This window comes from Arvicola amphibius, chromosome 9, assembly GCF_903992535.2.
Source record: "Arvicola amphibius chromosome 9, mArvAmp1.2, whole genome shotgun sequence".
In the NCBI taxonomy this organism is placed as follows: Eukaryota; Metazoa; Chordata; class Mammalia; order Rodentia; family Cricetidae; genus Arvicola; species Arvicola amphibius.
The window spans coordinates 87158470-87181760 of NC_052055.2; the positions used below are offsets into that span (position 1 = coordinate 87158470).

The 23291-nt window shown below is 40.7% G+C and overlaps 1 pseudogene; it reads left to right on the plus strand.

The window, feature by feature from the left end:
• Nucleotides 1-4205: 4205 nt before the first annotated feature.
• LOC119823746 overlaps nt 4206-23291 on the plus strand; it is a 38959-nt pseudogene continuing 19873 nt past the window's right edge.

A 23291-nucleotide genomic window follows, 5' to 3' on the forward strand; every position in this document is an offset into this window, starting at 1 on the left:
GGTAATATAAAAAATACTGAGGATAGCTTATATTGGAGAGGATGTGGAGTTGAGAACACTCCTCCATTGCTGGTGGGAGTACAAACTTGTACAGCCACTTTGGAAATCAGTATGCTGGTTTCTCAGAAAACTGGAAATCAATCTATTTCAAGACCCATTGATACCACTCCGGAGCATATATACCGATCATAAAGCAAGGACATTTTCTCGACAATGTTCATAGCAGCATTATTCATAATAACCAGAACCTAGAAATGACCTAGATGCTCCTCAACTGAAGAATGGATAAAGGAAATGTGTTACATTTACATAATGGAGTATTACTCAGCTATAAAAATTTAATGACATTATGAAATTTGCAGGGAAATGGATGGAACTAGAAAAAACCATCCTGAGTGAGGTAACCTAGACTCAGCAAGATAAACACGGTATGTACTCACTCATAAGTGAATATTAGATGCAAAGCAAAGGATAACCAGACTACAGTCCACAACTCCAGAGAAGCTAGATAACAAGGAAGACCCTAGGAGGGATATATGGATTGCCCCAGGAAGGGGAAATAGATGAGCTCTTCTGGGTAAACTAGGGGTGGGGGGGAGGTGGCAGTAAGAGGGAAGGGGGTGGGAAATAAGAACATGAGGGAATAGGATGGTCAAGGGTGGGAGTGGGACAGAGAAGGAGAGCAATGAAAGATCCTGATAGAGAGAGCCACTATGGGATTAAGGAGGAGAGATTATTAAGGAGGAGAATTCCTTAGGACATCAGAATAGATTTTAAGTTTTTGAACTTTTAAGGGTATTGATAAGAATCAAGTAGGATATTTGATAAATAAAACAATATATCCCATAGATAATTCCCCACTGTATTTCAGCTTTCCAAGGCTAAATATAAATTATAAATTTGGAAAGCAGAAAAATTAGGTCACAAAAAGTTAGGTTCTTTGTTTCCTTAGAAATGGTAGCTGATGACTGGAAATCAAACAGATTTGTTTAGAATATATGGGTATGAAATGTAGAAAATATGAAAACAAGTTCACATTTGGCATCAGTATGTAGTATTTAATATCTTAGCTACTACAATAGTTACTAGGAAAATGAGACCCAGGAGGCAGAGGGGGTATGTATAGGCTGAAGGTGACGCCACATTCTGAGAAATGCTTGGTTAGGCAGTTTCATCTGTGTATAAACATCACAGAGTATTTCATCTTCATCTGGGTCATTGTAAATTCCTCTCTATTTGCTATGGGTCCTTTTAGGATTTGGGTTGTCTCATTCGCTTCAATGGAGCGGATCCCTGAACAGATTACATAACTGCATTCTTGCTCCTTATGATTGGAGATTGGACTCAATGGGACATGCTTGACTGGCAAGAAATAACCAGCACTGATTTCCCCACCTTTGTGGCTTTTCAATCATCTTAATTTCTCCTCCAGGTGTTACCCCTTTTACTTTCAACATGAGCAGTAGATTTTGCATACTTAGGAGCTGTGCCAAAAAAAATAAGACTAAACTGAACTGAATAAACATAAGAGAAAAACTGGAAAAAAACATGGTAAGCAAAATACATGAGGTTGTTTTTGACTAGCACAGCATATTGTTTCTAGCAAATATTTAAAATTTTTATTTGATTTTTTTCTTACTTAAAAAATCACTGTCAACTGATATAAACCTCAGTTTAACATACTTTTTAAAATATTTATTTTTTGGATGGAGCTAGAAAACATCATTTTGAGTGAGGTAACCCAGACACAGAAAAACAATTATCACATGTACTCAATCATAAGTAGTTTTTAAAACATAAAGCAAAGAAAACCAGCCTACAAAACACAATCCCAGAGAACTTAGACAACAATGAGGACCCTAAAAGAGACATACATAGATCTAATCTACATGGGAAGTAGAAAAAGACAAGATCTCCTGAGTAAATTGGGAGTATGGGGACCTTGGGAGAGGGTTGAACAGGAGGGGAGAGGCAGGGAGGGGAGCAGAGAAAAATGTATAGCTCAATAAAAATCAATTTAAAAAAGGAAAAGAAAAAAGCTTTTTCTTTAAAATTTAAAAAAATATTTATTTTTATTTATGTGTATTGGTGTTTTACTTGCATATGTGTCTGGGAACATGTATATGCAGTACTGCCAAGAGGCCAGAAAAGGCACTGGATCCCCTGAAATTAGAGTTACAGATGTTTGTGAGCTACACAAAGGTGCTGGGTCTTCTGAAAGAGAAGCCAGTATTCTTAACAACTGAACCATTCCTTCAGCCCCCTTTAACTGGTCTTAACCCGGAAACTCAGAATAACTGTAAGACTGAAAAACAAACATTATTCTGATGGTCTATATAACCTGTCAGATCGGGACAACAGCAACCAAAGAACTGAACACCTACCAACAACAAAGGCAAGATCAATTATCCACACCAAGAAATACTATAAATGATTAACTCCGGATTCCTAGATTCCAGCCAAAAAACACAAACATGAACAACCATGACAATATGCCTCTCCAGAAACCATCATACCTGCTGTAATATTCCTTAGAAAAATAATTTATCTGAAGAACAAGACAAAGACTTCAAAATGACAATTATAAAGATGTTCAAGGACTTTAAAGAGGGTAGGAAGACCATGAAAACATGAACAGCTGAATGAAATATTGAAAATAATTCAAGATATAAAAATAAAATTTAACTGAGAAACAGAATCACTAAAGATAAATCAAACTGAAATAAAGCCCAAAATGAAAATCTCAGGAAGTCAAAGAAGAAGGTCAGAGGAAAGCTTCACAAAAAAAAAAAAAAAAAAAAAAAAAGAATGAGTAATAAGGTCTTGATGATAAGGTAGAAGAAATGGATATCTCTGTGACAGAAAATGTTAATTTTTTTCTTTTTATTAAAAATTTCCACCTCCTCCCATTTCCCTCCTTTCCCCCCACTCCTCTTCCCCCTCCCTCTCCAGTCCAAAGAGCAGTCAGGGTTTCCTACCCAGTGGGAAGTCCAAGGTCCTCCCCGCTCCATCCAGGTCTAGGAAGGTGAGCATCCAAACAGACTAGGCTCCCACAAAGCCAGTCCATGCAGTAGAATCAAAACCCAGTGCCATTGTCCTTGGCTTCTCAGTCAGCCCTAATTGTCAGCCACATTCAGAGAGTCCGGTTTGATCACATGCTCCATCAGTCCCAGTTCAGCTGGCCTTGGTGAGCTTCCATTAGTTCAGCCTCTCCGTCTCAGTTGGGTGGGTGCACCCCTTGCAATCTTGACTTCCTTGCTCGTGTTTATCCTCCTTCTACTCCTCATTTGGACCTTGGGAGCTCAGCCCAGTACTCCAATGTGGGTCTCTGTCTCTATCTCAAAAAAAAAAAAAGAGGAATAAAACATCTAGAAATGAAAGTGGGGAAAAAAATCTAGAACACCATGTGTAATGGTCTGTCCTGTTCCTTTAAGAGACAAGCCTTGCTCACTCTCTTCCCTGTCCAGTCAGCAGAGGTAAGCAGATCTTTCTTCTGCTTTCAGCCTGAGCTCCTCCCCTTTTCCATCTCTCTCCAGAAGAGGCAGCTCCTGCCTCTCTCGCTTCTACCCCCATTGCCCTCCCCCTCTCTGGTTATCTCTCTCTCTCTCTCTCTCTCTCTCTCTCTCTGCCTCTCTCTCCTTGCCCCCCTTCTCCCTCCCTCTCCCCCTTTCCCTTCTCTTTCATAACTCACTAAATGAATACCCACTTTCTCTGCATGGCGTGCCTATCCATCTCTGTCTCTCACTCCTCCCCACCCCATGCAGCTCCCTGCCTGGGACCCGCTGCTCCCCGTGGCCTGCCACTGCACCCCTTGGAGAACTACAGTGTTTTATTTTTACCATTACTCCATAAAAAGACCAAACCTATGAATAATAGATATACTGGAAGAAGAAATTCAGGTCAATGGCACAGAAAATATTTTAAATAAAATCCAAAAAAGAAAATTTTCCAAATCTAAAGAAAGATGCTTATCAAGGTGCAAGAGGTATACAGAACACCAAACAGACAGGACCAGTAAAGGAACTCCTGTGACATATAATAATTAAAATACAAATGGTACAGCACAAAGGAAGAGTAATAAAAGCTCAAGGGTGTATTAGCAGAGTTCTCTAGAGTAAGAGAATTTTCTATCTATCATCTATCTACCTACTTATCTATGGAATTTATTGGAATGACTTACAGGCTGCAGTTCAGCTAATCCAACAATGGCTAGCTGTGAACAGAAAGTCCAGGAATGCAGTAGCTGCTCAGTCCACAAGACTGGATGTCTTAGCTGGTCTTCTGTGTATGCTGCAAGTCCAAAGGAGCAGGCTCCAATGCCAGTGCTAACAAGGCGAGGGCAAGCAGGCAAAAAGCAAAAGCTTCCTCCTCTATATCCTTATACAGACCTCCAGCAGAAGCTATGGCCCAGATTAAGGTGTGTCTTCCTTCCTCAAGATCTGCACTGAAGGTGTATGTCTTCCTGAAGGGCTCTAGCAGGCTCGAGCTTGGCAAATACAGGCCTGAGCCTGGCAAACATGGCACTGTTGGGTTTTGCCTTTTCCCATTTTCTCTCCCTTGCTAAACTGTTAGATTACATACCTAAAGCTAGCCACCAAGGTCTAGTCCCTTATTTGACCACTTCATTATACCTGGCTCTTTCTATAGACTGATCATCAAGGTCCAGCAATAAAAATTCATTATTTCACTGACCTACCTTTTTCCCTCTTGAAATTAACACAAACCTAGATTCAGCCACCTTGTCTCTTTGCTTAATAAAGGATCTCTGAGCCGGGCGGTGGTGGTGCACGCCTTTAATCCCAGCACTCGGGAGGCAGAGGCAGGCGGATCTCTGTGAGTTCGAGGCCGGCCTGGTCTACAAGAGCTAGTTCCAGGACAGGCTCTAAAAAAGCTGCAGAGAAACCCTGTCTCGAAAAACCAAAAAAAGAAAAAAGAAAAAAAAAAAAAGGATCTCTGTGTTTGGTTTGTGCTTGGAAATTGGTGTTTGGGTGTGGTCTGTGCCTAATTTGGGGATCAAGAGGGGACCACCCGGCAGTATGCCTTCACTTCATGCCTCAAGATCTGAATTAAAGGAGTTTATCTTCTCACCTAGATCTGGAAAAAAGATATGTGTCTGCCTGTCTCAAATATCCAGACTAGAAGTGAATCCACCCACTTCAAATCAAGCAACAAAATCTCTCACAGGTGTTTCCTTCGGTTCTTTCCAGTTGTAGTCAAGTTGACAACCAATAATAGCCATCTCTAAGGGAATAAGACCAAGTGACATACAAAGGCAGACTCCTTAGAATAGCACCTGGCAATGGAGATTTTGAAAGCCAGAAATACCAGGACAGATGTTCTACAAGCTCTGAAAAGCCACAAAAGCCATCCCACACTACTGTTTCCAGCAAAACTTTACATCACAATCAAAAGAAAAAAAATATAACAACAATTTTAAACAACTTCTGTCCACAAATCCACGCTACAAAAGACACTAGAAGGAAAATTTAAGTCTAAAGAGGTTAACTACACCCAAAAGGACAAAAGAAACAATCCCAGAACAGTTAACCAAAAAGGTTCAAGCAACACCAAAATAGCAGGAATTACCGAAGACTTTTCAATTATAGACCAGAAATCTGGAACCTTAGTTCTCTCTACCATCTTAGCAGGCAGCAAGTGAATAACCCAAGAAGCCTGATGCAAAAGAAGAAACCTGCAGTCAAGAAGGTTGGTGGTGGTGGTGCTGCTGCTAGTGAGCCAAAAGGGGGACCCTGAGCTCAAGTAGGGGAAACCCTATTGCAATTGAAACACTGCGCTGGTTAGAGGAATTGGCAGATACTCCCCATCTTCTATGTATCCCAGGAAGGCCTTTATACAAAAGGAAATCCTCAGCTGCAAAATCCAAGGTTGAAAGGAAGAATTAAAAGGAGAAAGTCCTTATTACTGTCACAAGTCACAATTTGTTGGTGGTGACAAGAATGATTATACCTGCGTGGTTAAGCTTCACAAAATGCCTAAGGTTATTACCCTTATGGGCACGCCTCGGAAGCTGCCGAGTCACGGCAAAAAGCCCTTCAGTCAGCATGCAAGAAGGCAGTGTGCCAGCGTCCCTCCTGTGACCACCCTGATCATCCTCACGGGGAGCCCTGGGGCAAAAGAATGGCTTTCCTGAAGCAGCTGTGCCATGGTTTGCTACCTGTGACTAGACCACTTGTCCTCAACAGATTTCCTCTGAGCAGAACATGCCAGAAATTTGTTATTGTCACCTCTGAAGAAAGTTGCTCTCAGCAAGGTGAACCTCCCCCCCCAACACTTGCCTGATGCTTATTCCAAGAAGAAGCAGCTGTGCAAGCCCAGGAACCAGGAGCGCAAGATCTTCGACAGGATACTACGATACTACGAGGTTACAGAGTAGTAGCACAGGGCGGATCAGAAAACTGTGGACTCGCAGATTTTGCCAAATATCAAAGCTGTTGCTCGGCTCCAGGTCTACCTACAATCTCAGATCTCTCTGACAAACGGAATGTGAATCCCCACCAAATGATTTCTTAAATTGCTAACAACATAATTAAACAGATTCATATGTTTAAAAAAATAGCTCTCTACATTAACAGTCTCGATTCCCCAAAAGACACAGACTAACAAATTCAATTAGAAAACAGAGTATCTTTATGCTGCCTCAAGAAACATTCCTCACAATCAAAGACAGATACCATGTTTGGGCAAAATGATGGAAAAGGTACTTCAAGCAAGCAGAACCAAGAAATATGCAGCCACAATAGACTTCAGAGCAAAGCTAATCAGAAGAAGGAAAAAGAAAGCCCAAGAGGACATTACAAGTCTAAAAGTTTTGTAACAAATGCAACAGCATCCAGTTTCATAAAGGAAATACCAAAACACCTAAAACTGTATTTTTCTTTAATACAATGATGGTGGGCGACTTCAATATCCCACTCTGCCAGTAGACAGGTCATCCAGACGAAAACTAAACAGAAACTCTGGAGCTACAAAACATCATAAATCAAAAGGACCTAACAGACACAAATACTTACACTCAAATTCTAAAGGATATTCTTTCTTCTCAGTAGCCCATGGAACTTACTCCAAAATTTATTTATTATGTATACAATATTCTGTCTGTGTGTATGCCTGCAGGCCAGAAGAGGGCACCAGACCCCATTACAGATGGTTGTGAGCCACCATGTGGTTGCTGGGAATTGAACTCAGGACCTTGGAAGAGCAGGCAATGCTCTTAACCTCTGAGCCATCTCTCCAGCCCCCAATCAAATGTCTTTTAGCAGCTGTTGCTCCTTTCTCAGCAGTCAAACAGTTCAAAGACAACACAGTAACATACAGTATCCAGATTCTCCGTGTATTTCCATCTTTATGTGGCTTTATTTTTTTTTAATTTTATTTCTTTTATTTTTAATTTTTGATTTTTTTGGGGGGGGTTTTTCGAGACAGGGTTTCTCTGTGGCTTTGGAGCCTGTCCTGGAACTAGCTCTTGTAGACCAGGCTGGCCTCGAACTCACAGAGATCCACCTGCCTCTGCCTCCCGAGTGCTGGGATTAAAGGCGTGCGCCACCACCGCCCGGCTTAATTTTTGATTTTTTGAGACAGGGTTTCTCTGTGTATTTTTGGCTGTCCTGGAACTCACTTTATAGACCAGGCTGATGTGCCTGCCTTTGTCTTCCAAGTGCTAGGATTAAAGGCGTGTGCCACCACACCCCACTACTCTCTCTTTCTTCCTTCCTTCCTTCCTTCCTTCCTTCCTTCCTTCCTTCCTTCCTTCCTTTCTTTCTTTCTTTCTTTCCTTCTTTTTGGAGAACTTTCTCTATCCTTTTTCTTTTCTCTCCCAAGCCTATGTGTATTTTAACCACACTGTAGACCATTTAGAGTTTTTTTCTCATCTGAATCTGTCTTTGCTGTATGTGTCTCTTTTTCTGATGATATGAGTCTTTAATTTGCTAAGCAATATGACTAGGATTAAAGCAGCAGCTTTGGTGGCTGGATCCATGTGATGTGGGATAATGCTCTTTTACCCTGTAAAGATTTGCCAGGAAGTATAGGCAGGGTGACCACACTAGGAGAATTCTGGGAAAAGGAAAGGCTCAGTCTGCAGTTGCTACCTAGACACAGAGGAAGCAAGACAAAAATGCTGCGCTGAGAAAAGGTATAAAGCTACATGGCTAAACATAGATAAGAATTATGGGTTGCTTTAAGTTGTAAGAGCTAGTTAATGGTGAGCTTGAGCTAATAGGCCAAATAGTTTATAATTATTATAAGCCTCTGTGTATTTCTTTGGGACTAAATGGCTGTGGGACCAGGCAGGACAGAAACTTCCATCTACAATTTATAATACTACATTCTATCTTTACTTCATTGGAAAAATCCCCTTTTCCTCCCTGGTCCCTTACTAGCTACCTAACCTCTGTGAATATTCTCAATGAAGCACTTGTAACCAAAGCTTAAGAGCTAACATTTAAATATAAGGGAAAATGTGTCATATTTATCATTCTGTTTCTGGGTTACCTCAATCAGGATGATTCTAGATCCATACATTTACCTAAAAGTTTCATAATTCACCTTTTCTTAACAGATGAATATTATTCCCTTGTGTAAAGGCACCACATTTTCATTATCCATTTATCAGTTGATGGACATCTAGGCTGTTTCAAATTTCAGGTGTTATGAACAGAGCAGCACTAACACAGATGAACAAGTACTATGTAGTAAGATGTACAGTCTTTTGACTCCATTCCCAAAGGTAGTATAGATGGATCTTGTGGTATGCCTGTTTTCAGCTTTTAAAAGAACCACACACACTGATTTCTTTGATGGCTGTTCCATTTTACACTCCCATCAGCAAAAAATGAATGTTCCTCTTTCCTCACATCTTCACCAAGAATCTGTTGCGATTCATTTTCTTAATCTTGTATATACTAATTTGGGTAAGATGAAATCTCAAAGTGATGCTCATTTGCATTTTCCTGGTGGCTAATGGTATTGGACATCTCTTTAAGTGCTTCTCATCTACTTGTGTTTCACCTTTTGAAAACTATTCACTTACATGCTTGATTTTAAATTGGACTATTAGTTTTCTTGATGTGATTTTTTTAGTTCTGTATGTGTTCCCTGTCAGATGTATTGTTTAAAAAATAACCCTTTCTCTAGGCTACCTCTGCTTGAATAATCCCAGATAGTCAAAGCAGCTTTTAGAAAAAAAAACTATGCTAAATGCATTACCATACTTGATTTCAGTGTATATTTAAAAACCATAGTAATGACAATAGCATGGCAGTGACACAAAGACATGAAGATCAATCAAATAGAACAGAGGTCCAAGAGTCAAGGTGATGCTACTACAGCAACCTGTTTTTTCTTTCTTCAGAAAAATAACATTATTTATTTGTGTTTTTTGTGTGTGTGCACATGCACACATGCACATGCATATGTATGATGCCCACAAAGTCTGGAATGGGGCATGGGGGTCTCTGGAACTGGAGTTATAAGTTGTAAGATGCCCAACGTGAATCCTGAGAACTGTACTCCTGTCTCGCTGAAAGAGTAAGAAGTGCTCTTAACCACTGAGGCATCTCTCCAGCTTCCAGTTGTCTGATTTTTTTTTTTTTTTTTTTTTTTGGCAGAGGGGCTCCGTGGGTTATCTTTTATTACCTTGACTTAAGCTAGAGTCCTCTGAGAAGAGGGTGCCTCAATTTAGGAAGCTCCTCAATCATGGTGGCCTGTAAACAAATCTGTGAGGGCATTTTCTTGATGAATGATTGATGTGGAAGGTCCCAGCCCACTGTAGATGGGGCTACCCTTGAGGTATATAAAAATGCAAGCTGAGTGAGCCACGAGGAGGCAGCATTGCTCCATTTCCTCTGCTTCAAGTTCCTGCCTTGACTTTCTGCTCTGACCTCCCTTGATGATGAACTGTGACTGTAAGCCATATAAGCTCTTTCCTCCTTGTGTTGATTTGAATGAGATGTCCCTCATATTCTCAGGCATTTGAGTGGCACTGTTTGAGTGTGTTTAAGAGGTTTGGTCTAGCTGGAAGAAGTATGCCATTGACGGTGGTCTTCAAGATTTCAAAAGCCTAGCTCCGTTTCCAGTGTGGTGTCTGTTTCTTGTTTGTCATTTGAGATGTGAACCCTCAGCTTCCAGTCACCTGTCTACCTCTTGCTGTCACACTGTCTCTATCATTAGGGACCTTAACCCTTTGGAAAAATCAAGTCCCACATAAACCCTCTGTCTTTAAGCTGCCTTGGTCATGATGTTTTATCATAGCAATAGAAAAGTAGCAAATACACTTCCAGGTTACTTTCAATCACAGTATTTATCATAGTAGGAGAAACATAAGGCAAAAATTGGAACTAGCGTGTGAACTGTTGCTGGGGCAGACCTCGGGCTGACTAGTCAGGAGGACTAGGAAGGGTTTAGACAGGAAAAGTTGTTGGATGCTCAGAGTTAATGACCTGTTCTTTTTGCATTAAATCCCTTATGTTTCTTGCCTATCTTGAATGGTTTTTTAATTTTTCATGTCTAGTTTTTTTAATATTTATTGAGCTCTACATTTTTCTCTGCTTCCCTCCCTGCCTCTCTCCTCCCACCTTCAATCCTCCCCCAAGGTACCCATGCCCCCAATTTACTCAGGAGATCTTGTCTTTTTATTTTTCTACTTCCCATGTAGATTATACCTATGTAAGTCTTAGTGTCCGTATTGTTGCCTAAATTCTCTGGGATTGTGGTTTGTAGGCTGGCTTTCTTTGCTTTATGTTTAAAAACCACCTATGAGTGAGTATATGTCATAATTGTCGTTCTGTGTCTGGGTTACCTCACTCAAAATAATGTTTTCTAGTTCCATCCTTTTTCCTGAAAAATTCAAGCTGTCATTTTTTCTGCTGTGTAGTACTCCATTATGTAAATGTACCACTTTTTTTTTTTTATCCACTCATCGATCACGGGGCATTTAGGTTGTTTCTATGTTCTGGCTGTGACAAACAAAGCTGCTATGAACATAACTGAGCACATGTCCTTGTGGCATGATTGAGCATCCTTTGGATATATACCTAAAAGTGGTATTACTGGGTCTTGAGGAAGGTTGTTTCCTAATTTTCTGAGAAATTGCCACACTGACATCCAAAGGGGTTGTAGTACCAGCTTGCATTTCCACCAACAATGCAGAAGTGTTCCCTTTTCCCCACAACCTCTCCAGCATAAGTTGTCATCAGTGTTTTTGATCTTGACCATTCTTACCGGTGTAAGATGGAATCTCAGAGTTGTTTTGATTTGCATTTCTCTGATGACTAAGGATATTGAACATTTCCTTAAGTGTCTTTCAGCCATTTTAGATTCCTCTGCTGAGAGTTCTCTGTTCCATTTTTTATTGGATTATGTAATCTTTTGGTGTCCAATTTCTTGAGTTCTTTGTATATTTTGGAGATCAGACCTCTGTCTGATGTGGGGCTAGTGAAGATCTTTTCCCATTCTGTAGGTTGTTGTTTTGTCTTGTTGACCGTGTCCTTTGCTTTACAGAAGCTGTTCAGTTTCAGTTTTCACTGAGTTTCTCTCAGTGTCTGTGCTGCTGGGGTTCTATTTAGGAAGTGGTCTCCTGTGCCAATGCATTCAAGTGTACTTCCCACTTTCTCTTCTATAAGATTCAGTGTGGCTGGCTTTATGTTGAGGTCTTTGATCCATTTGGACTTGAGTTTTGTGCATGGTGATAAATATGCGTCTATTTTCATTCTTCTACATATTGATATCCAGTTATGCCAGCACCACTTGTTAAATATGCTTTCTTTTTTCCATTTGATATTTTTTGCTTCTTTATCAAAGGTCAGATGTTTGAAGATGTATGGATTTATATCCGGGTCTTCTATTTGGTTTCATTGGTTTTCCTGTCTGTTCTTATGCCAATACCAGGCTGTTTTTTAGTACTGTAGCTTTGTAGTAGAGTTTGAAGTCAGGGATTATGATGCCTCCAGAAATTCTTTTATTGTACGGGATTGCTTTGGCTATCCTGGGTTTTTTGCTTTTCCATATGAATTTGAGTACTGTTCTTTCGAAATCTTTGAAAACTTTTGCTAGAATTTTGATGGGCATTGCATTGAATCTGTTAATGAGCTGCTCTTATGGGAGCTGGAAAGATAAGTCTGAGGACAGTGTGCACAGTGGAGGCCTTGCTTGTGAAAGTTTGAGCATCTCTCAAATACTCTGGTGGGATTATTTGTGTTATGTATTTGAATTACAAGTCTGTGGCTGAAAAATCAACTGAAATTAATAAGAGATCAACATCACTGAGACAAAATATCCTGGGGAGTATTCTCCCTCATATGTGGATCTTAGATTTGAATTTTTAGTTGTGTGTGTTTAACTTGGTGTAGCTATAGATGCCAGGAAGCTAAAATGAGGCCATGGAGAAATGCTTTAAAGAAGATGGATAGTAGAATTTAGGTAACATGCAAGTAGAGATGGGGATATAAGAGGTGGAAAGGCTTAAGTAGGGATGGGAGTGGGTTGAAGGGGATACATGGGGATGGGGATAGGGGTTGAACAAAATTAATAGCGTATGAGAGAAACCATATGGTAACCGAGTATTTTGTAAATTAGTTAAAAATTAGTTTTGGTTCTCCCTGCTCCCTTTGCTGGATAATGTCATTCCCAGAAAGCATAGAGTATTACAAAACAAGCCACAGAAGCAGGTTTGGGATTACACCTTATCAGCTGTTTGTATGGGAGGCCCCAGTGGTTTCCAGTAATACAGGCTCTTCCTGTCCCACGTGATTGCACATCAGAACTAGAGAAGACCCTTTTGCTGACGAAACTTCACACTTTCGTGCCAAGATATTGAGAAATAATGCTGGAACTGGGTTGGATGTTTCCTCTCTGGTTTTTGTAGTGTTGGAAGGCACTACTGGGAGAAAAGTCATCACTGGTCTTACTACACTCTGAACCTTTTGAACACAATCATAACCTGCCAGGCAAGATGTGTCACTGCTGCAATACTGGAATAGTGGTTATGGGGCCAACCAACCACATTCTGGTTGATTTTACAGAAGTGGATCCTTTCCACCTTGACTAAAGGTCAGAGAATTTGGACCTTTTCTTGTTCCTTCAAAGTTATACAACAGGATGCTTGACCTAAAGTGTGGTTACAGGATGTCTTGCCTAGACAAAAGGATGTTTTGAGCTAGGGTGTGGTTACTCGATGTTTTGAGATGTGAGGAGGAAATTACTTTGATTGGGATATATAAGAACTTTGACTAATAAACTTGGGTCAGATCACAGTATTCACTGGATGCCCTCCCGATTCCATCTGTTGTCTCTTGTCTGTTTGTTTCTCAATCCTCCCTTCTCCCTCCAAGGATGGATGAATAAGTTGGGAAGGTTCCCAAGTCTCCACGGAAAGAACTTTGACCTGATACAGTAACCCTTGTCATTCCCCATGGATAGGAGGTCTTATGCACTTTAGGAGGGAGTCTGATGTAGATTTTCCTGAAAGGAGTGTTATTTGTTATTTTTCTGTTGCTGTGATAAACCACCATCACCAAAAGCAACTTAGGGGGAAGTGAGTTTATTTTGGTTAATGATTGTAGAAAGATGAGTCCATCACAGTTGGAAAGCAGGGCATCTGGTAGACATGACGGCAAGAAGCAAGTGTAGTGTTAACTTTTTTAGTTAGTGCAGGCTTTATTTTATATATATGGCTTTGTATTTCATAATTTACCAAAACTAAAGAAAAAATGTTTCTGTCCCCAAAACTTTATCTTTATTTTCATCCATTGAAATGACTTGTACCAACACCGTGACTAACACTAAATCCTTTCAAAGTGTCTATTCCAAATGTTAGTTTTGGGCTTAGGTATGGGATACCATGGCATGGGCTAGCGTGATCTTAAACTATGGCAAAGCATCTCCGGCAGCTCATTTTCTTGCCCATCATTTTCAGATTATGCAATGCAATGGTGTGCCTTTCCTATACCAAATGAACTTTCTTGAAATAGGGAATTGATTAAACAGCATGGATATATATATATATATATATATATATATATATATATATATTCCCTGTTTTTCTCAGTTTGGACACATGGTATATATTGTGATTTCAATGACCCTGAAGATGAGGGGGGCAGGCTTTTGTTATATTTAAGGAACTGAACTCATCCACAAATGCTTTGATACAGTTACAAAGTTTTCCATTTTATGGCAAGCCAGTGTGAATTCAGAATGCAAAAACCGATTCTGATTTAGTATATAAAATGTGTGGCACTTTCAATGATAAGGAAAAGAGGAAAGCATGGGACAGACTTAAGCAGCTGCAAACAAAAAGTCAGATCAGAGAAAACCAAATCCAGCTAGTACTCAAGGAAATGCAACATCAAATCTTCAGGTCCCCGATTCCTTGATAACTAATCAGAAAAAGCAAATGAGATGGCATTATCCATGCTGTTTAATCAATTCCCTATTTCAAGAAAATTCATTTGGTATAGGAGAGGCACACCATTGCATTGCATAATCTGAAAATGATGGGCAAGAAAATGAGCTGCCGGAGATGCTTTGCCATAGTTTAAGATCACACTAGCCCATGCCATGGTATCCCATACCTAAGCCCAAAACTAACATTTGGAATAGACACTTTGAAAGGATTTAATGTTAGTCACAGTGTTGGTACAAGTCATTTCAATGGATGAAAGTAAAGTTTTGGGGACAGAAACATTTTTTCTTTAGTTTTGGTAAATTATGAAATACAAAGCCTTATTTTGTACAAGAAACTTTTATTTGTATTCTGTACACTAAAACAAGTAAGTAAATAAAGGTAACTTTGTATTTTAGGAAAGAGACCTCACCTCTTCCCAACCCTTTGTGGGACAGCTACTAAAGCTCTGCTCTAGTTTACTCCACCCCAAGCCATAAAAGCAGAAGGACAACATGACAGAGTAAAACCAAACTGCTCTCTAGCAAAAATAAACATGAGATTTCAGATTCAATGGTAAAAGTTTATCTATTTAATAAATTTGATCTTGGGAAGTAGGTGGTAAGTTTTCCCTCTCTTTCACTATGTATAAGTTTGAGAGGCTTTGCAGCCTATCACCCCTTCATCTTCCTTTCCTTTTCTCTAGACTGGGCCATTAGACTGATGGGGAACCTAGGCCAGCAAGCAAGAGAATGGATGTGGGACAGAGAGATGGTTAAAACTGCCCACAGCCTTGCCATGTCTAGAATTACTTAGGAGACAAACCTCAGGGCATGTCTGTGAGGGAGTCTCTGTGCTGATTAATTGAGATGGTCCTCTCAGCTATAGCTAGGATGGGGCAGAGTTCCACCTACACCAACAGCTGGGATGGGGCACAATTATACACACCAGCAGCTAGGATGGGGGCACAGTTCCACCTACACCAACAGTTGGGATGGGGCACAATTATACACATCAGCAGCTAGGATGGAGGCACAGTTCCATCTACACCAACAGCTGGGATGGGGCACAATTATACACATCAGCCCCTGGGATGAGGGCACAGTTATTCACACCAGCAACTGAGATGGAGACACAGTTCAACCTATACCAACAGCTGATTTCAGAAGCAACCACCCAGGTATAACCAGCAAAGTTACATTTATTAAATACGGAAAGAAAGGGAAGAATTGAGGGAGGAAGGGAAAAAGAAAGAGGAATAGCACAGATAATAGGATAATGGTACAGTTTTCTATGGGAAGTCTGTTAGGTTTCTTTGTAATGGATATGGATGAGACCTTGGTGGCTCTCAAGTTATGTGTCTAAATGTCACTTAGAACCCATATCCTTTACTTTTTAATATTTCTCAGAGAAATACTTTACAACAAGATTAAAATATAAAGAATTATCTTGGGCTGGAAAGATGGCTCAGTGGTTAAGAGCACTGACTGCTCTTCCAGAGGACCTGGGTTCAGCTCCCAGCATCCACATGGCAGCTCACAACTGTCTCTACCTCTAAGATATGACACCCTCACACAAACATGTAGGCAAAATGCCAATGCAAATAAAAAATAAATAAAATTTTAAAAGAGAGTTGTTTTTCTGTAAGCAAAATTGTAAGGTAGATTTATGAAGGTTATTGTTTGGGTTTAGAAAAGAGAGCAGAGTGCTAGAAACTTAAGGTTATACATCATTTGGGTCCTAAGTAATCACAGTTTATTTACGTTCCTTGATAAGGTGTCATCTGGAAAACATATATTGTCTCTCCTAGCAATTTTTGCTTTATCAGTACAGGCAAGCCAGACTTTCTCAAGCTTTGCTCTCACCTCCACTGTCTTAGTCAGTGTAACTATTGCTCCAGTGAAACACCATGACCAAGTTAACTCGGGGACAAAGGGTTTATTTGGCTTCCACAGCACTGTTCACCATTGAAGGAAGTCAGGGCAGGACCTCAGACAGGGCAGAGCCCTGGAGGCACGGGCTGCTGCAGAGGCCATGGAGGAGTGTTTCTTCCTGGTTGCTCCACCATGGCTTGCTCAGTCTTCTCCGTTACAGAACCTAGGACTTCCAGCACACAGACAGGACCACCACAGTGGACTGGGCCTTCCTCTGTCATCACTAATTAAGCCCATCACTATAGCCCAATGTTACTGAGGCATTTTCTCAGCAGTGACAGTAGACTCTTGCTTGTGTCAAGTTGATGTAAAACTGGTCATCAGACTCCACACACTCTTCCCAGTCTTTTGATTCTACCTGATGAAGCTCCATCTTAAACCTGGGTGACAACAATTTATGGTCTTCGGTCCCAGAGTGAATAGAAAAGGAGAAAGTGAGCTGATCAGAAGCATTCACCTCTCTCTGCTTCCTGTCCAAAGATACATAGTGACCACCAATGGCACAGTTGCCTCATGCTCTAGCTACCATGTCTTCCCTCCCATGATGAGTGGTGTATTAGTTACTTTTCTATTGCTATAATAAGACACTATGATCAAGGCAAATTATAGGAGGATGTGTGTAGGATGGGCTTACAATTTCAGGTAGATAAAAGCCCATCACCGTCACCATAGGAAGGCATGGCAAAGGGCAGATGTGGTGGTTAGAGAAACAAGCTAGGAGCTCGTATCTTAAATTGCAGCAGGAAGCAGAGAGAGGAAAATCAAAATAGTGTAAGTCTTTAAGCTCTCAAAACCCACCACCAGTGACATAATTCCTCCAGCAAAACCACACCTCCTAAGTTTTCCCAAACAGTGCCACCAACTGGGGACCAAGTATTCAAATGCCCAAGACTATGGGGGAACGTCTACCTTTCAAACCACTAGAGGTGGTATTCTCATTAAATGAAAGCTAAAACAAATCTTTTCTTCCTTAAAGTTGGTTCTTATCAGGTATTTGGTGCCCATAAGAAAACCAAGTACCCAGTGCAGAAAACTGGTACTGAAGAGTGATTGTTGTGATAAACCCAGCTGTATGGTTCTTAGCAAGTCTTTGGGACTTGTTTGTGGGAGGATGTGCACACATTTGGAATTTCAGACTAGAAAGAAGCCCTAAAGTGTAATAAGCAGAGCTTAGCAAACCATCCTGGGGTATATTTTGGAGATCAGAATGGGGAGAAAATTATGGACAGTGAAGGAGGCCTGACTTCTCAGTTTTCAGAGGAAGCTCTACTGGGAACTGTGGGTTTTTTTTGTTTGTTTGTTTGGTTTTTTGTTTTGTTTTGTTTTGTTTTTTGAGGCAGGTTTTCTCTGCGTAACAACCCTTACTGTCCAGGAGCTCACTCTATAGACCAGGCTGGCCTCAAACTCAGACATTCATCTATCTGCCTCCTGAGGGCTAAGATTAAAGGGTGTGCCACCACCACCTGGGAAATACGTTAGAGACCATTGCTACTGGATTTTAGTGAAGCATCTGGCTTTATTTTGCATGTGTCCTTAGAACTTGTGTGAGGTCCGGTGAGATATGCAAACCTGATGACCTGTGCTCCATCCCTGGAAGTCATGTAAACTATGGAGATGATGCTGTGTGGTGTGGCTATGACGACAGCGCTCCTCCAGTGAGGTGAGGCGCAGACACGGGGAAATCACCTGGAAACTCATGGGCTGGTGAATCTAGCAAAAGTAGCATGGCAGAGAAGGGAGGGACTGGAGAGAGGGCTCAGTGGTTAAGAGCACTAATTGTTCTCTCTCCGTACATGGGTTCAGTTTCCAGCGCCCACATGATGACTTTCAGCCATATTTAACTTCTAGGGGAGTCTGATACTCCCTTCTGGCCGCCTCAGGCAATGCACACACACAGTGTGTACTTGCATATATAAAAGAAAAATACTCATATGCACAATATAAAAGTAATAATTCTTTTAATATGGAAAAAAGAACCCACTCCTGGAAAGTTGTTCTCTGACCTCCACATGTGTACCACAGCACACATTGACCACACATCATAACACACTAATAATTATTTATTTATTTTTGGGACAGAGTCTTATTATGTAGCGCTGGCTGTACTGGAACTCACTACGTAGATCAGTCTAGACTCAGATTCATAGAGATTCACCTGCCTCTACTTCCTGGATGCTGAGATTATTAGCTATGCCCAGCTAATAATAATAGTTTTAAAGAGAAGTTGAGTTAGGCTGAATGCAAGAGTAATGGAATAGTTTGGTGGAGGAAATATCAAAGCATGATATCTTTAAGACTGTATCATGGAACTGTTCATCTCCCTTATTGGAGAGAAGTAGCAACAGTGAGAAGTAGCACCAAACCAGACAAAAGCACAGACCAACATAAGAAACATCAAGAAGCTTGCATAGTATCCCTTGGTAGTCAGGTCATTTAGGAGGTTAAATGAGAGCAAATGAGATAAACTGACGACATGAAGCAAATTCACAGTCCTGATTCACAGTTTTATACATACTTTGGTGACTTCATACAACTTCCCAGAAGTCTTTGAGCTCAAGTCTGGGATTCTTACAGACCTGAGTGTTGCTATGAAGCACAAACATGGGGTGCCGTTGCAAAGGGAATCGCTAAGTAAGAGACTTCTACAGAAGCAGGGCAGTGAACCTCAAATTGACTATTAGAGGCTAATAAGCCCCCAAGGGAAAGGGCGCTGAACCTCTGATAGTTCAGGGTAGGAAATAACTGAGGCCAAATGACCTATAAGAAAAATAACACTAAAATGAGAATGACCCTGCCCTCCTCTTTCCTGGTCTCATGCCTAGAAACTGGGTAGAATACACCTTTACAAATGGCAAAATGCTGCCCCTTTATCTGAATGAGAACCAATCCTAGAACCCTCGGTATTTTCTCAATTCATTTCAAGCATTTGAACAAGTCCTCAGATGGGACTGCAGTGGAATGGCTCCCATTATCCGAGTCAATGGATGTTATGTTTTCTATACATATTTTAAGTCATTATTAGTAGTTTATAGTTGTCCCAAGAAACGGTATCCTCTAGACTCAGTGAGTTAAGTAATCAACTATTACCGGTACATACGTCGAGTGGCTAACTTTTGCCATTTCTGTATAGTCAATGGATCTAGAATATAGTAGAGATGATCAGTTATAGATACTGATTTATTGATTTATTTAGTGATTTATTTAAAGCACTGCTTGTACTGCTTATTGACAAACATAATTTCACTTTGCTACCTGGAATAATAGAATGACCTGTAGAAATAGTCAACGCACAGCAGGTCATTGCCATTAGCAACCTCTCCACAAGCTGAAATTGGTCTCTTTCCATCCACACAGTCCCCTGACCCCAAAAGTATGCACTGCATCATCTCTTCCTTAAACCAAGAGGCCTGGGGCAATGACTCCTGCCAGACCTTGTCAGCAGTGTTTCCTCCAGTTAAAGACAGGAAGCATCATCTGCCTCCAGCGGTCATAAAGCCCCTTCTGCCTGCAGGAAATTATACTTAAGCCTCTCAACTGGCGAGAGCAAGTGGTTTCCACGGACAATGGAAATGGGGCCACCAAGGCCAGTGTCTCAAAGAGATCCTGTAAGAGTGCCCTGGGGAGCCCCAAGACAACTCAAAGCTCAAAAACAAGCCATTGGCAATTTCAAGTCAGCTTTGTTCTAGTGGTTGATTGCTATTCAATTGTTGATCAATTATATTTATTACAACCCGACAAAGACTTGATAATCATACCCAAGATGCTATCAAGGTGAAACCTGAACAACTGAGCCCCACTAGCAAGATGGTTTGGGAGAACAAATTTATATTAGACATGATTTTGGCTGAAAAAGATAGAGTCTCTGTAATTCTGGGAGAACAATGTTACCCTTCATCCAATGTCAACAGAACTCCAGATATGACCATTACCAGAACACTCAGGAGGAGACAATGTAAGTCCTGGTCTCTGACCTTCATCTCTGGAGGTCCCATCCCTGTGTCCTTGGAGGAGAATCAAGGCAGCCCACCAAAATCTTGACCACTCCCAGTCTATTTAAACTGCTCCCCCGGAAAGTCCCTCATGGTCCCCACAGGGCACAGAACTGCAGGATTTGGCATTTGCCCTGGTGAGTTTTGAGCCAAGCCATACCTCTGTTATTCCCCATTGGAATGGGAATGCTTATTCTTTGATAATGTCTCTTGGATATTTGTTATTTATTGTTGTTGTTTTGTTTTATAGGTACCCACAGGTAAGGCATTACCTTGAGTGTCAGAAGATACTTGGGTTCTGAATTCCTAGATAGTGCTGGAACTGTTAAAGACTATGGGAACTTTTGAAGTTGGACTGAATATATTCTGCACAGTGAGATCGCCATAAGCTTATGGGAATGAGAGATGAAAAGTGTGACCTAAAAGTAACATTTGGCTGCAAGATTGACAGGTGTTGACTTGCGATGGTTAATACTGATTGCCATTGTCAACTTGAAAGGATCTATACTTACCTAGGAGACAAATCTCTGGGAATGCCTTTGAGGAACTTGCTGGATTGTATTTATTGAAGTGAGATAATCCACACTAAATAGAGGAGGCATCAATCCATAGGCTGGAACTATATGATGAATACAACAGGGAAAGTGAAGGGAGTGCTACCTTTCATCTGTCTCTGCTTCCTGACTGTGGACACTGACCGGCTGCCTCACACTCCTGTCGCCACGCCTTCCCAGCTGTGATGGACAGTGCCCTCAGACTAACCTGGAACAAACCTTTCCTTCCTTCTACACTGCCGCTTGTCAGGTACCTGGTGACAGCAACAAGAAAGGTAACTAATATAGATGGTAAGGATTGCAGGAGCATGAAAAGAGGAGGGAAAAGAAGCTATTGACAGCCTAGCTGTGAGAGAGGGAGAAAGGATGGGCTCCAAGAGAAGGAAGCTTTTAGGCAGATCTGCTACAAATTCAGTACGAACAATTAAAAAGCAGGGTATCCTGCACCCTGATGTGCTGAGAGTTCCTGAACACTTTTCACTTTGTAAAAGAAAAGAAGGCAGAATGGAAATTGATCAAAACATGTTAAGAAACTGTTGCCAAAATAATTTTTTCAGGTGAAGCTAGTCCTAGGGGGCCGAAATTGACTTTGGGAGAATTAATTGATGTTGTATAGCGTGAGCCAAAACCTTCCAAGTTAAGATTAATTAGCTTTACAGAGTTGAAATTGATTAGTAGAGTAGCCCTATTGATTTTGAGGTTAAACATAGCACTCAGTCAATTACTCATTATATTTACTGCTCTAAATTACAGCTTGAACTGTTGAAGAGTGTTAAGAATAATAAGACAAACTCAACGACTATGGACATGTTTGCTTTTCAGCTGTCAATGCCAGCCATTGATCTGTTTAAACAACCAAGTCCTTTTCATTGTTGTTACTGTGTATTACAAACAGGAATCTGCATGTCCTAACAGGTACTCAGACTACACAGTTTTATAAAAAATGGAACAACTGACAACAAGTGCTGGCGGTGTGCAGGGAAAAGAGAACCCTCATCCACTGTTAATGGGATGGCAAACTGGTACAGCTATTGTGGATATCAGCATGGAGAATTCTCAAAAAGCTAAAACTAAACCTATCATATGATACAGCTATAACCACTCTTTGGCATATACCCAAAAGACTCAGCGTTCCCCTTCACAGATACTTGTTCAGCCATGTTTATTTGTTGAATCATCTCTATTCGAGAAATAACCAGGCTAGTTAAAAGATAAAACAATTATATTTTTATTTATTATAAGGGACAAACTTATGAAACAGGAATGAGAAGTCTGAGTTCAGCTTTGTTGCAAGGGAACCACACAGAGAGAGCAGGGCCTCATGGTGTTTTTTTTTCTCTGGGTCCCAGAAAGCCACACCCTAACTTGGCCCCACCTCTTCAAGACAAAGATCCCCCATCACCCCCCCCTTTTAGTCTAAATAAGAGAATTACAAACCCAATACAAAACTATATACAATAGGAACAGCCAACATAAACAATATTAAGCAAGGAACACATGATAAATGTTTTAATAAACATTCTACTCTAAAGAATCTAAGTCTTGCATTGGAAATAGACTTGGCTAAATCATAAGAGGAAGGTAACCCCCTGAAAACATACAAATAAGAACCTACACCAATTGAGAAGATTATATTTAGAGGCCATGAATTTGGAAGAGAATGGGAGGAGTATGTGAGAGGGTTTGGAGAAGGTAAGGGAAAGGAAAATTTACAATATTATATTCTAAAAAATAAAAATATCCAGCAATAATCAGGATGTAGAGCTTAAATTTAATTATTTTCCTTACATTGTTTATCTACACTTTAAAAAGCAAAAAAACAAATATATTTAAATATTCCAATGTTATCTGCTCTAAATTACATATCTGCAGGCATAGCTCAGTTATTCTTTAATTTTGCCACTGAACACTGACAGGCTGAGCCAATTACTACATTTGAGAAATTTCCATGCGTACTTTATTTTTCACAAAAGCTCAAAACCATTTTCTCCATCTCCATTAGCATTCCCTCTTGCCTTGGAAGTGGGTAGGAGGTGAGGGAGATGCTGAGCGAGGGCATCAGCATTCCTTCTTGCTGGCTGTGCAAAGAATGTAGCTTTAACTGTTCGTGCCTGGAATAGTCCTCAGGATTGTTTGCAGTGAGCAAATTTGAGGAATTCCCAAATTGTTAGGTTGAGCTAGGGACTAGCCATACCCCATTTCTCTATAATCTTTCAGTTGCTAGAGGACAGCTCATCAGGAAGAGGGTCTGTGAGCTTGAGACCGGCTCCCTGGGAACTCCAGACTTCAGGAAAGAAATGCTAACTCCCACAGCTTGGTTCAGCTGCTTTCTGGAGCGGATCTCTCTATTCCCAGCAGTCAGTCCTCACAGTCGATTAGACTCTGGGATCCCTGCTGCCGCGGGAAGAGGTCAATA